This window comes from Balaenoptera borealis (assembly GCF_965194805.1).
Source record: "Balaenoptera borealis genome assembly, chromosome: 3".
NCBI lineage: Eukaryota > Metazoa > Chordata > Mammalia > Artiodactyla > Balaenopteridae > Balaenoptera > Balaenoptera borealis.
The window spans coordinates 54,681,816-54,694,587 of record NC_138866.1 but is presented as its reverse complement, the minus strand read 5'-3'; the positions used below and the strand labels follow the sequence as shown (position 1 = coordinate 54,694,587).

Here is a 12,772-nt window from a genome sequence, read left to right as displayed (position 1 = left end):
CAGTAGCACATCAGAACAAATTGTAGCATTACCAAACATATTTACAGTAACTTTTTTTCATATTAAACTTCTATTGAACTTTAATTAATTAAAAATCTCATCAGGAGATAACCTTTACTTTGACACAGTGTCTTTCAAAATATATTCTTGAAACTCCATTTGTTATATATTCTAATATCAAATAAGAAAAGCTTAGAATAGAAATAAAAGGGTTGAATTAATCAGTCAACAGTAATTAACTACACATTTATCCAAAGTGAGATTTCAATTCTCTTCATTCCCTTGGCTTGATGCCATATTTTGTTTGTTTAGTGAGAACTCTGTGTTCTGTGAAGCTTATGAAGGATTTAAAATTCGGGCATTTCTATGAATACAATTATTCTGATAATACTTGGCAATGACAGTAACCCTCCAGATTCTATATAATTTGGATAGAGTTTTTTTTTAATACAACGTAACCCTTTTCTAAAACATTTTTAAGAGGATTATGACCTAAATTATGTCAATTAGTTTTTCTTTTAAAAAGATATTTGGTTAAATCTAAATAGATAAATTTTGGAGCATTTTTTTTATGAGTCAGACTAACTTAAGGCATAAAAACATCTCCCCAAACTATGATGGAATTCTTTTTGACTTGATTTTAAACAACTATAGCATAGATGATGAAATTGCTTACTAATTATACAAACAATAATTGACTGAAAACTAGAAAGACTTTGTGCATAAAGATCGTTGTTCTGCTGTTAGCTATTTAATCTCACAGCAATTAATATCACATTTGGTTAATACCTTTCATGTTCTGCTTAAGCATTTAAAGGTTTCCCAAGTGACTTTCCCCCTAAATATTTATGTTTCAGGAAGTATTTTCCCTAGATATTTTAAATGGTTGGATTCCAAATTAATTTTCATTTTTAATCAGTTTCTGCCTATAAATTTGGACTTCATTGTATTCATTTGTATTACTCCTCTATCTTTAATGATTTTGGAATGTAACATGAAATCATGAGTTGTTGCAAATTCAATTAATTTTATTTAAGCTTGTTAATATAGATATGAGATAAAAGTTGGGATGACTCAGAGTTAATTCTCTACTTAGCTCTTGTTGAATCCATATGATGTAACTACTTTCCTATTTTAGTTTTTCAATTTTCTGACATTTTAGTCTCTGCATAATTGTATGTATTGGTTTATTAGAGCTGCTGCAACAAATTACAGCAATTTTGATGGCTTAAAAAAACAAGAAATATCCTCTCACAGTTCTAGAAGCCAGAAGTCCAAAATCAGTGCTGGCAGGATTGGCTGACTCTTGAAGTTCTGGGGAAGAATCTGTCCATGATTTTCTCCTAACTTCTGGTTGCTGCAGGATTCCCTGGCATTTCTTGGTTTGTGGACACATCATTCCAATCTCTGCCTCCATTTTCACATGGCTTTATCCCCTGTGTCTCTAAGAAAGACATGTTTCATTGGACTTAGGGTCCACCTGGGTTATTCAGGATGCTCTCATCTTGGGACCCTTAACTTAATTGTATCTGTGAAGACCCTTTCTCCAAATAAATTCACAATCACAGGTACTGGGCATTAAGGTTAGGACATATCTTTTTTTTGTTGGGGGGGGGTCACAATTCAGCCCATTACAGTATGTTTTATTACAAATTATTTTAAACTAATTTTTCAAATAAAATGAAATATCTGAGATCAAACATATTGCTATGTGGTATAAAACTATTTTTACTAGGATGTTTTCCTCTATGAACTCTATATATGCATCACCAACCAAATCCACTTGTCCTAATTGGTATTTCCATAGTCACACTCACAATATTGTTTCAGTTATTTTTGAGTAACAGTTTGCTAGTTGATAGCCACATAATCATGTCACTTTCTGATTACTTTGATTAAGGTGTCAATGTGATCAAAATAACCTCCCCAAAAGAAATATCCTCTTTAAAAGCAGAAAACATGACCACATTTCCATTCTTTTTCAGAAATCAATAAGACATTAATCCAGTACTTATGTTATTCTCAAGTGATCATTTATCCCTTTGCAGAGTTGAATTATCATCCAACTCTATTCAACCAATAATGTACATTTTGACACTGATTCAAGTTATTAGCTATTTCCTGATTCCTGGATATAGAATTTGGAACTATTATACTTCAATTACTCATCCACAAGAATAATCAATATGTCCCTATTATAGACCAACCAAAGAGCTGAAGATATAATTAATAAAAGAAAAAAAATCAGTGTGGCAACCACATAACAAATTAACACAGCTTGAAAGCTAAACCCTTGAAAAAAAAACATTGAGTTATGCTTTGTATGCTCTACAGACAGGCACCAAATCCCCGGAGCTTCAAATGTGATGCTTACTATTCCCAAGGATGTAGTGACATTAAAGTCAAAGTAGAGGACCCTGGAAAACCAAGTGCTAACTCACAGATCAAGAAACCATATAACTTAATGGCAGGTATGAGGAAAATAAACTGACTGCTCAATATGCAAAACACATTTATTTCACAATTTTACAGACAAATGAGCATGGATGAGCATTCATTTCTTTGTGTGGCTTTATTTTTTTTCTATTACTGTTCACACTGCTTTCAGTCATTAGACCAAAAAAAAAAAAAAAAATTAAAAAGTAAAGAATTCAACCAGCCAATTAATTTATAATTTATAATTTATTCACACAAAACTTGGGAAATTTGACTGTTTTTAGTATCATTCACAAAGGATTGACTGTTTTTGGCTTCAACTAGTCAGACCCTTTAAAATTTCTAATTTATTTTTCAAGTAAAACCACAGATTGTCTTTGGCTGTCAATAAAGCTTTTATTGATCCATGTAAACATCTGACAAAAATAAGGAATAAAATGACCTTTCCATAAAGCAAATTTTTTTTCAGTAAGAGTGTTCTTTACTCTGAGTTTAGGCTTACTGTTTTGACGTTAAAAATTTGTTTTCAATGAAAAAGTGATGACAGTAGATAGTAGTTGTGTTGATGGTGGTGGGTAGTTCTTATAACTTCACTTGGTGAAAAAATTCTGTGACTCTTTCCCATTCTTTTTAATTTTAAATTACATTCATATCTAAAATATAAGTGCCATTGATTTAGGTCACAAAAATTATAAATCTAAAGGAAGTGTTAAGGAATTATTACACTAACCTTCTAGAATTGGTATAAGGATTAGTGAGTTCATACCTATAATGTGCTTAGAACAATAATTGGCACATAATAAACACTATATGTGTTTGTATTTATCACTATTACAAAGGTTAGAAAAGCTTGAAAACCACTAGTGGATTCTTGGATTTCCTGGCTGAAATACACATTACCAGGTGTTTTTTCATTTTTCTTTCTTCTTTAAAAGCCCTCCAGAAACATTCTTATGTTACTGGCTATTATAATTTGTGTTTGAACATAACTAAATAATAGTCCAGGAGAAAACTCCAGGGAGATTTTTATAAAGTTAAGGGCTTCTTATATTTAACAGAACAAATTTAATGTACTAGTTAGCACAATAATTACTTTAAAAGCAATAAATATGAATGCAATAGTGTGAGTTTATGGATCTCAAGGCAGATCCAATTTCTTGAAATAAAATATATACTTAAAAACAGAATTGGTTTAGGTATACGTTGAAATGAAACAGCATAGTGCCTCTGGTTCTCTGACTCTAATCATCTTGGCTTCTACGAAAAGATAATTGAATTTCTTATCTAAATATTGGATATTCCTTACCAACTAACTGAAAGTCAAAATTCTTTTCTGGATAAAACTTTAAATCACCAGGTATTATCCTGGGTTAATGAATCAAAGGACCACTATAAATTATATATTAAAATAACTTTCAGATGATCTCAGTTACTTTTAAAAGTGTGGATGTGAAAATCCATATTTCAAAATCAAGAAATTGTTGGAAAGCTAGTGTGTAAATTAGAATTGACTGCTTTTCAATTTCTAGCTGAGAGTCAGCAAATTTTTACCATCATGAGATTATTTAAGTGGAAGTAATTTATACCCTGAAATTGTTATTTTAAAATCTTAGATGATATAGTTTGGATTTTATAAGTCTCAATATTCCATACATTTACATTTCCAGTTGTGTAAGTAAGTGAAGCCCACCTGTTTGTGAACAAGCAAAGGCTTTTTATTCAGAACTAGAGTCCATCACCATCACTTGCATTTGATAGGGATTTAAAGGCAGTAAAGGAAGTGTAAAGCTTTAAAGGGGAAAAAAGAAAAGGCTTCAGGTATACCCCGAATGGAAGCTGTCAGCATGAGGAATCTGGAGACAGGCTAACTTAGAAGAAGGGCACCCTATGTGATTGGCTAGGGAAGCATGTTTTCATTTTCTCTGGTTGGTCTGAAGTTAGAAGCAGGGCAAAAATTAGGGAAGTTGGCAGTTATTGATCAAGTTTTGCCTTTTGGGGCTGAGTGCTACAGAGGTTGTGGTTTGGCTTCCCTGCCTGGTTGCTACTAAGGATGTGGATCAGAGTTCTATGTTTTAGTTATGGCCTGGCCATATTCCATTTGTATATTCAGCCTCTCACAGATATATAAGTATTTCATTATAAAATTATTTCTACTATAAGGTTCAATATTAATCTGTAGTTAAAGCTGTCCTTTAATTTATTAAAACTCTCTGATATTTATTTATATCTTACCTACCAACTAAAATGTACTGTAAGGTATGAATTTTCTCTTAAAGTAGATCAAATTCTTCAAATACAACTCAGAGATTTTCCCCCAACATCTCATAAAATAAAAAGCTAATGTTGTTAATCAGTCAGTAAATACAGGCATACTTAGAGACATTGCAAATTCAGTTCCAGACCACCACAATAAAGCTAATATTGGAATAAAGCAAGTCACATGAATTTTTTGGTTTCCCAGTGCATATAAAACGTATGTTTACACTATACTGTTGTCTAGTAAGTGTGCAATAGTAATTTGTCTAAAAAGCAGTGTACATACCTTAATTTTAAAATACTTTATTGCTAAAAAATGCTAACCATTGTCTGACAATGCAGGATTGCCACAAACTTTCAATTTGTCAAAAATGCAGTATCTGCGAAGCACAATAAAGCAAAGTGCAATTAAAAAACTTATGCCTATACTTAAATATTTAAAACATAGTTTCAGAAAGTTATCTTCCAAAATATAATGATGCTAGCTTTATTGCCCAAAATTAGTCAGTCTTTGCAACTCAGTCACTTCTAGTTACAAATTCATATGCTTAGGACAGGATTCTTCATATTCTACTCTGACTCCAGATTTAGAACACTCTGTGACCCCAATGAGATCACTGACCTACTGGACTCTTGGCCCCCTCTAGCTGCTGCTGTTACTACCAGTGTTCTGGCTTCAGCAGAAAAGACCTGTATATCTTATAAAGATCTAAAACTTCTATTGACTTTATCTTCTAGTATTTATTTCTTAAAGATATTCTAGGATATTCACATGTTCATTTCCTCACCAACGAATAAGACAATTTTTGGATCCTATATGAGCAATACTAAAGTTATTTTTGTTAGAACAAATAACTAAAATTTATAAAGCATTGTAAATCGATAAATACAACAAATGCAAAGAGTGGTGGAAAGTATATATTAAAATCAGTCATGTTTCAAAAGAATAACCTGAAAGCATGAGAAAAACGATGAAAGCATCTTCTAAGATAAATGTTGACACCAAAAAACGTAAAATGTACTTCCTTAATATTAAAATTAAACTGAGGAATAAAGTAAAAGAAAAATTGAGAGTTCATGTTTCTAGTTTTTTTTTTCATTCATAAAACTTTTATTCCACTTACATCAACTTAATACACATGTTCTGAACAATTATACTTAGATTGTTCATAAAGATTTCATAAAATATTAAATAAACCTAGCCACCATCTCAAGTTATTCCACTGTTCACTGTTTTTACAGAACATGCATGTTAGATAAGTTTCAAAGAAATCACAAAAGCAAAAATCATTTTTTGCTTTTTGGGGGCTTTTGTTCTACTTTTCTGCTTGATATCCATGAAATAATGGATATCAAGAAATTCATTTTAACGCATCTTTACTTTTACATTTGTGCTTAGGTTGCTTAAAATATTTAAATGCAAATAAAATGAGTGTTACCAAACTAATGAAAGAAAACAATAGGTAACTTTACAAACAATGGAATATGAATAATTTCTGCCCTTCTCTAGACAAAATTGGATCACAACTTTGTCTAAAGGAACACTTCTGCAGCTGTAGTCAAAGGTGTGCATGTCGAGATTTTGTACTCCACAGATACACATGTTCAAAATGTAATGAAATCTTGGTTTAAATCCATTTCATCTGCCCTTACCAATTAAGGTCATTTTAAGACTTATATGTCCTCCAAGCAACACATAGCCCAAACTATAAGATGTTTGCCTGAGTTATTTTTCAGGAATGTGGAGTCACCTGTGTCTAGCACAAGCTGAGCTGAGAGTCAGCTGTGTCAAGTTCCAGCTGAGCTGGTTAAGACTGAATAGGCCCACTGACCCACCAGCTGGATGTGCAGGAGTGTCCACTCAGTGACCTTTTGAATGTGCAGAGGTCTGTAGCTGAGTTACGCCTGTGCAGAACAATGATTATTGCACTTTTTTCCAATCACATTTCCCCAACCTCCCCACACTCCCCGTGACTCAGACCACCCTGCTTCTTTATTCTTTATACACGAATACAACAAGCCCCTTGCCTTAGGGAAGGCAGATTTGAGGCTTGCTCTCCCATCTCCTCACTTGGATGCCTTACCAATTAACTCTCTCTTTGCTACAAACCTCAGTGTCTCAGCCTTTTGGCTTGCTGCGCATCAGGCAAAACAAACATGTTTGGTAATAACATCCATGGGGGATCTATTTTTACTACAGTCCTATAATTTCTCCAAATCTTAAAATACCCACAACAACCAAATCTTTGATAGGAACCAATTTTATCTCCTATCCCACACCAGGACAAACCAATAGGCAGGCAGTTTTCTTTCCTTAGACATAGAAGCAGTTTTAACACAAGTCCTTGCAAAGCCACAACATAGCAAAAGTACTATGTATAAAAATTTCACATCTCCATTATTGACCACCTCAAGATGAAAATAACTCTCAACAAAGTGGTTATAGAGGGAACATACCTCAACATAATAAAAGCCATATATGACAAGCCCACAGCTAACATCAAAGCTTTTCCTCTAAGATTAGGAACAAGACAAAGATGCCCACTCTCACTATTCTTATTCAGCACAGTATTGGAAGCCCTGGAAACAACAATCAAACAAGAAAAAGAAGTGTAAGACATCCAAATTAGAAAGGAAGAAGTAAAACTGTAACTATGTGCAGATGACATGATATTATATATAGAAAACCCAAAAGACTCCACCAAAAAACTCTTGAGAACTAATAAATAAATTCAGTAAAGTTGCAGGATGCAAAATCAATATACAAGATCAATTGCATTTCTCTACATAATAACAAGTTATCAGAAAGAGAAATTAAGAAAACAATCCCATTTACAATTGCATCACAAAGAATGAAATTCCTAGAAGTAAATTTAACCAAGGAGGCAAAAGACTTGTACTTGAAAAACTATAAGACACTGATGAAAGAAATTGAGGACAACACAAAAAAATGGAAAGCTATTCAATGCTCATGTACTAGAGGAATTAATATTGTTAAAATGCCCATACTACACAAAGCAATTTACAGATTCAATGCAATCTTTATCAAAATTCCAATGGCATTTTTCACAGAAATAGAACAAACAATCTGAAAAATTTTATGGAACCACAAAAGACCCCAAATAGCCAAAGCAACCTTGAGAGAGAACAAAGCTAAAGGCATTATGTGCTGCAATTTCAAACTACATGACAAAGCTATATTACTCAAAACAGTATGGTACTGGCATAAAAACAGACACATAAATCCATGGAACAGAGTAGAAAGCCCAGAAATAAACCCACACATATACAGTCAATTAATTTATGGCAAGGGAACCAAAAATAGGCACTAGGGAAAGGACAGTCTCTTCAATAAATGGGGTTTGGAAAACTGGACAGCCACATGCAAAAGAATGAAACTGGACAACTATTTTAGGCCATACATAAGAATCAACTCAAAATGGATTAAAGACTTGAATATAAGACCTGGAACCATAAAACTCCTATAAGAAAACAGGTTATAAGCACCTTGACATAGGTCTTGGTGATGATTTTTTGGATTTGATACCAAAAGCAGGAATAAACAAGTGGTACTACATCAAACTAAAAGGCATCTGCATAGCAAAGGAAACCATCAACAAAATAAAAAGGTAAACAATGGAATGGGAAAAAAAATATTTGCAAATCATATATCCAATAAAGGGTTAATATCCAAAATATATAAAGAATTCATACAACTCAATAGCAAAAAAGACAAATAATGTGATTAAGAAATGGGCAGGGGATCTGAATAGACTTTTTTCGAAAGAAGACATACAGATGGCCAACAGATACATGAAATTGTGATTGACATCACTAATCATTAGGGAAATGCAAATTAAAACCAAAATGAGGTATCACCTCACACCTGTCAAAATGGTTGTTATCGGCTTCTGCAGGGAGCTGGAAGTCACTGTCTCCCGGGTGAACGAGGCTGTTGCAACGAGGGTCGGCAAGTGGTGCGCAGAAAGTCAAAACAGAAGCCACACCCCAAGAAGAAGATGACAGGCTCCCTAGATGTCGAGTTCACCTGCCCCTTCTGCAACCACGAGAAGTCTTGTGACATGAAAATGGACCAGGCTCACAACACTGGAGTCATCTCTTGTACCATGTGCCTAGAAGAATTCCAGATGCCCATCACTTATCTGTCAGAACCAGTGGACGTGTACAGCGATTTGATAGATGCCTGCGAGGCAGCCAATCACTAGCAACGCAGAGGACCCACCCCCTTGGCAGCCTCACCTGCTGGGTACCAATCCAGAGACATTCCAGGGTCCAGGGTGTGGGTCCAGGGCCTTTGCAGCCCTGTGTGTATGTGAAATTGGCATGGGTGTGGGTGTGAGTGTGTGTGTGGCTGCAGGTGTGACTGTGGGGGTGTCTTCGTGGGCATGGGGTAGTGTTGAAGGGTTGCTGGGCTCCAGGGTCCTGAACTGTCTCCCTTGGCTCCAAAAGCCTTTGACTTGCTCCCTCCTCTGGCACCTGGCCCCCTGGCTTTGGAGTCTTGGCTCTTCCAGGGACCTGTGTCCTGACATCCTAGGTGAGGGCAAGCCCAGCAGAGGCTGCCTCAGGACTCTCCAGCATCTTCCCCCACCTCACCAGCACTTGTCCATTTGAACTGGACTGACTGCCCATCCTCCTTCCCTGCCTTCCAAGGCCTGTGGCCTGGGATTCAAGCCACAGCCCCACAGGCCCCCTGGCAGAGTGGCCTGTTTTCATGTTTGGCCACTTTTGTAGAGGAGGGAGGGGCTGGGTTGAGGATAGCTGTCAGTCACCAGCCCTTAAATAAAGCAGCCAACACACACACACACACACACACAAATGGTTATTATCAAAAAGGTAAGAAATAACAAGTGTTCATGAGGATATAAAGAACAGGGAATCCCTGTGCTCTGTTAGTGGGAATGTAAATTGGTGCAGCTATTAGGGAAAACAGTATGGAGTTTCCTCAAAACATTAGAAATAGAACTACCATATGATCTAGAAATTCCACTTCTGGATATTTATCCAAAGGAAACAAAACACTAACTTGAAAAGTTATCTGCTCCCCCACATTCATTGCAGCATTATTTACAGTAGTCAAGACATGGAAGCAAACTAAGTGTCCATCAACGGATGAATGGACAAAGAAAATATGGTATGTATATATACAATGGAATATTATTTAGCTATAAAAAAGAGGGAAATCTTGCCATTTGCAACAACCTGGATGGAACCTGAGGGCATTATGCTAAGTGAAATAAGTCAGAGAAAGACATACCATACAATCTCACTTATATGTAGAATCTAAAAAACAAAAAACAACAACAAAAATGAATGCATAAATACAGAGAACAGGTTGGTGGTTTCCAAAGGGGAAACGGGGTGGGGGATGGGTGAAATGGATGAAGGGCATCAAAAGGTACGAACTTCCAGTTATAAAATAAATAAGTCATGGGATAAAATATACAGCATGGCAACTATAGTTAATAATATGGTATAAGCATACCTTGTTCTATTGCACTTGAATTTATTGCACTTCACAGATATTACATTTTTTACAAAAATGCAGGTTTGTTGCAATCCTGCATTGTCAGATAATGGTTAGCATTTTCAGCAATAAAGTATGTTTTAATTAAGGTATGTACATTATTTTTTTAGACATAATGCTATTGCACACTTAATAGACTACAGTATCGTGTAAACATAACTTTTATATGCCCTGGTAAACCAAAAAATTTATGTGACTCACTTTGTAATGTTCACTTTACTGCTGTGGTCTGGAACTGAACCCACAATATCTCCAAGATATGCCCGTATTGTATACTTGAAAGTTACTGAGAGAGTAGACCTTAAAAGTTCTCATCACAAGAAAATAAAATTATATGTGGTGATGAATGTCAACTAGACACTGGTAATTATTTTACAATATATACACATATCAAATCCCTATGTTTTACACCTTGAAACTAATGTCATATGTCAATTATATCTCAATTAAAAAAAATCTAATTGGCAATAGCCAAATGATAAAATAGCTAGGAAAAGGTAACAAAAGTTCAAAACCTATATGAAGAACAACAAAATTTATTTAAGCAAGATAAATTATCTTGTTAAAACAAGAGTTGAATAAATGAAAAAACAAAGCAAGTCTGAATGTAAAATTTAAAAGAAAGAAAGAGAAGGGAAAAAGCAAGTAAATTTCTAAATGTTAACTGACTCTATTCCCCTATCATTAAACATAAAACCCTTACGGGAAAAAATAGAAATTCAAATAAAATTAACATATACTTGTCATAAAAAAAATCTATTTGTGGGGCACTATGGATAACAAATGTGTAAATTTCAGAATGAGATAGACAAAAGTTGGGAGGCTGGTTAATTTTCCCCTCCTTCTCCTGCTTCAGCCTTGTCCACTTGGGCATCCAATGTTCACAATGTCAAGCTGCCTCTCAGTCACTGCACTGTTAGCATGTTGTCTTTGTGTGATTCTTTACTTAACATAACAAGTTCAGCAATGGCTTCATCAAAAGCTGACTTAACAATCTAAGTCTATTGACAGATGAATATGTAAAGAAAATGTGGTATACATATACAATGGAATACTATTCAGCCATTAAAAAGAAGGAAATTCTACCATTTGCAAAGACTGAGAAAGAAAAATATCATATGACCTCACTTATATGTGAAATCTAAAATAAACTCATAGAAACAGAGTCAGAATTGTGGTTGCTGGGGGCGGGGGCATAATTGGGTGAGGATGGTCAAATGGTATAAACTTCCAGTTGTAAGATAAATAAGTTCTGGGGTATAATGTACAACATGATGACTATAGTTAACAGTACTGTATATTTAAAAGTTGCTAAGACAGTAAATCTTAAAAGTTCTCATCACAAGGAAAAAAAAATTATAATTACGTGAGGTGATGGATGTTAGCTCAACTTACTATGGTAATCATTTTGCAACATATACATTTTTTAAAGCTTTATGTTGTACACCTTAACACATATAGTGTTATATGTGAATTATATTTAAATAAAACTGGAGGGGAAAAGAGCTCTCTTTGCAGATTTAAATAAAACTGGAGGGGGAAAGAGCTCTCTTTGCAAGAGAGCAGGCTTTTTCCAGGAAGTTTAGAATCGCACAATAGAACACAGAGAACTTACAGCCCAGACCCAATACGATAGGATGTTTTTGGTTGCATTTTCTGTTTCTGACTTGGAAAGCTTCTTGGTAGGCTTGCTGTGACTGATCCATAATCCTTTCTTGTCATCACCAGCAGTAAACTGCCCAAGTAACAGTAGTAGTCTCCTTTCATTTTCAAGTAGAAGACTTTGCTCTGGGTTTGTGAAACACTGGGGATGAAGAATTTTTTTCCAAAAGAGACAGCAAATCATTTGCAGATATCTCGGAGATCACTTTCAATTTTCTCTCTGTATTCTCAAGCCATTGGAACCTTCCATCATTTTCTCAGTACTTGAGACAACCCTCCAAGATGATCTATGGGCTCCAGAACATTTTCATAAGCTACTGAGAGAAGATTAATTTGGCTTCTTGCTCAGTTACAGACTTCATGCAGGCTGCCATGTCAACATATCACTCAGCTTGCTTGCTCAGTTTGGCCTCTGCACTAGCATGTTTTCATCCGTGACTGGAAGTTTGTGCCAGAAGTGGATGGTGGTGGATGGAGAGGAGTCCTGCTGGCTCTGAGCCATGGCAGTGGCGAGGCTGAAATTGTCCCTGGATCTCGCTGCTCACAGGCTCTGTGTTTCTGTCTTCAATTTGTGGCAAAGTGAATATGAAAGAAGTAATAATTGTGTTATGCCTTGATCCTTAAATTCATTATAGTAGCTTCTTTTTCCTTGTGGAAGAGGATTCCAAACTGATCCTATGAACTCTTGCAGTAATTTCAGCTCAGGAAATGATAAATGTTTATCCCATCACCAACCTCTATAGTAAATTTTTCTCCAGTCTTTTACAGGGTTTGGGAATAATTCTTACTTATTCAGGTGATCACCTGGGTTTGACTGCCTTGGGTCTCTCTGCTTCCTTCTAAATCACTTTTACCACAAGTACTGTAACCTCC

At 35.1% G+C, this 12,772-nt stretch overlaps 2 pseudogenes across 2 annotated transcripts in view; one reads left to right on the top strand and one right to left on the bottom strand.

The window, feature by feature from the left end:
* Positions 1 to 11,335, top strand: part of LOC309625851 (transcription elongation factor 1 homolog pseudogene) — a 55,554-nt pseudogene extending 44,219 nt beyond the window's left edge. Inside the window, exon 2 of the transcript in view lies at positions 8,565 to 11,335. The product of the transcript in view is annotated as a transcription elongation factor 1 homolog pseudogene (transcript). The remainder of the gene's footprint in view (positions 1 to 8,564) is intronic.
* Positions 11,336 to 11,757: 422 nt separating this feature from the next.
* LOC309625850 (14-3-3 protein zeta/delta pseudogene) lies at positions 11,758 to 12,282 on the bottom strand (annotated as a pseudogene). Its single transcript has one exon. The product of its transcript is annotated as a 14-3-3 protein zeta/delta pseudogene (transcript).
* Positions 12,283 to 12,772: the final 490 nt, after the last annotated feature.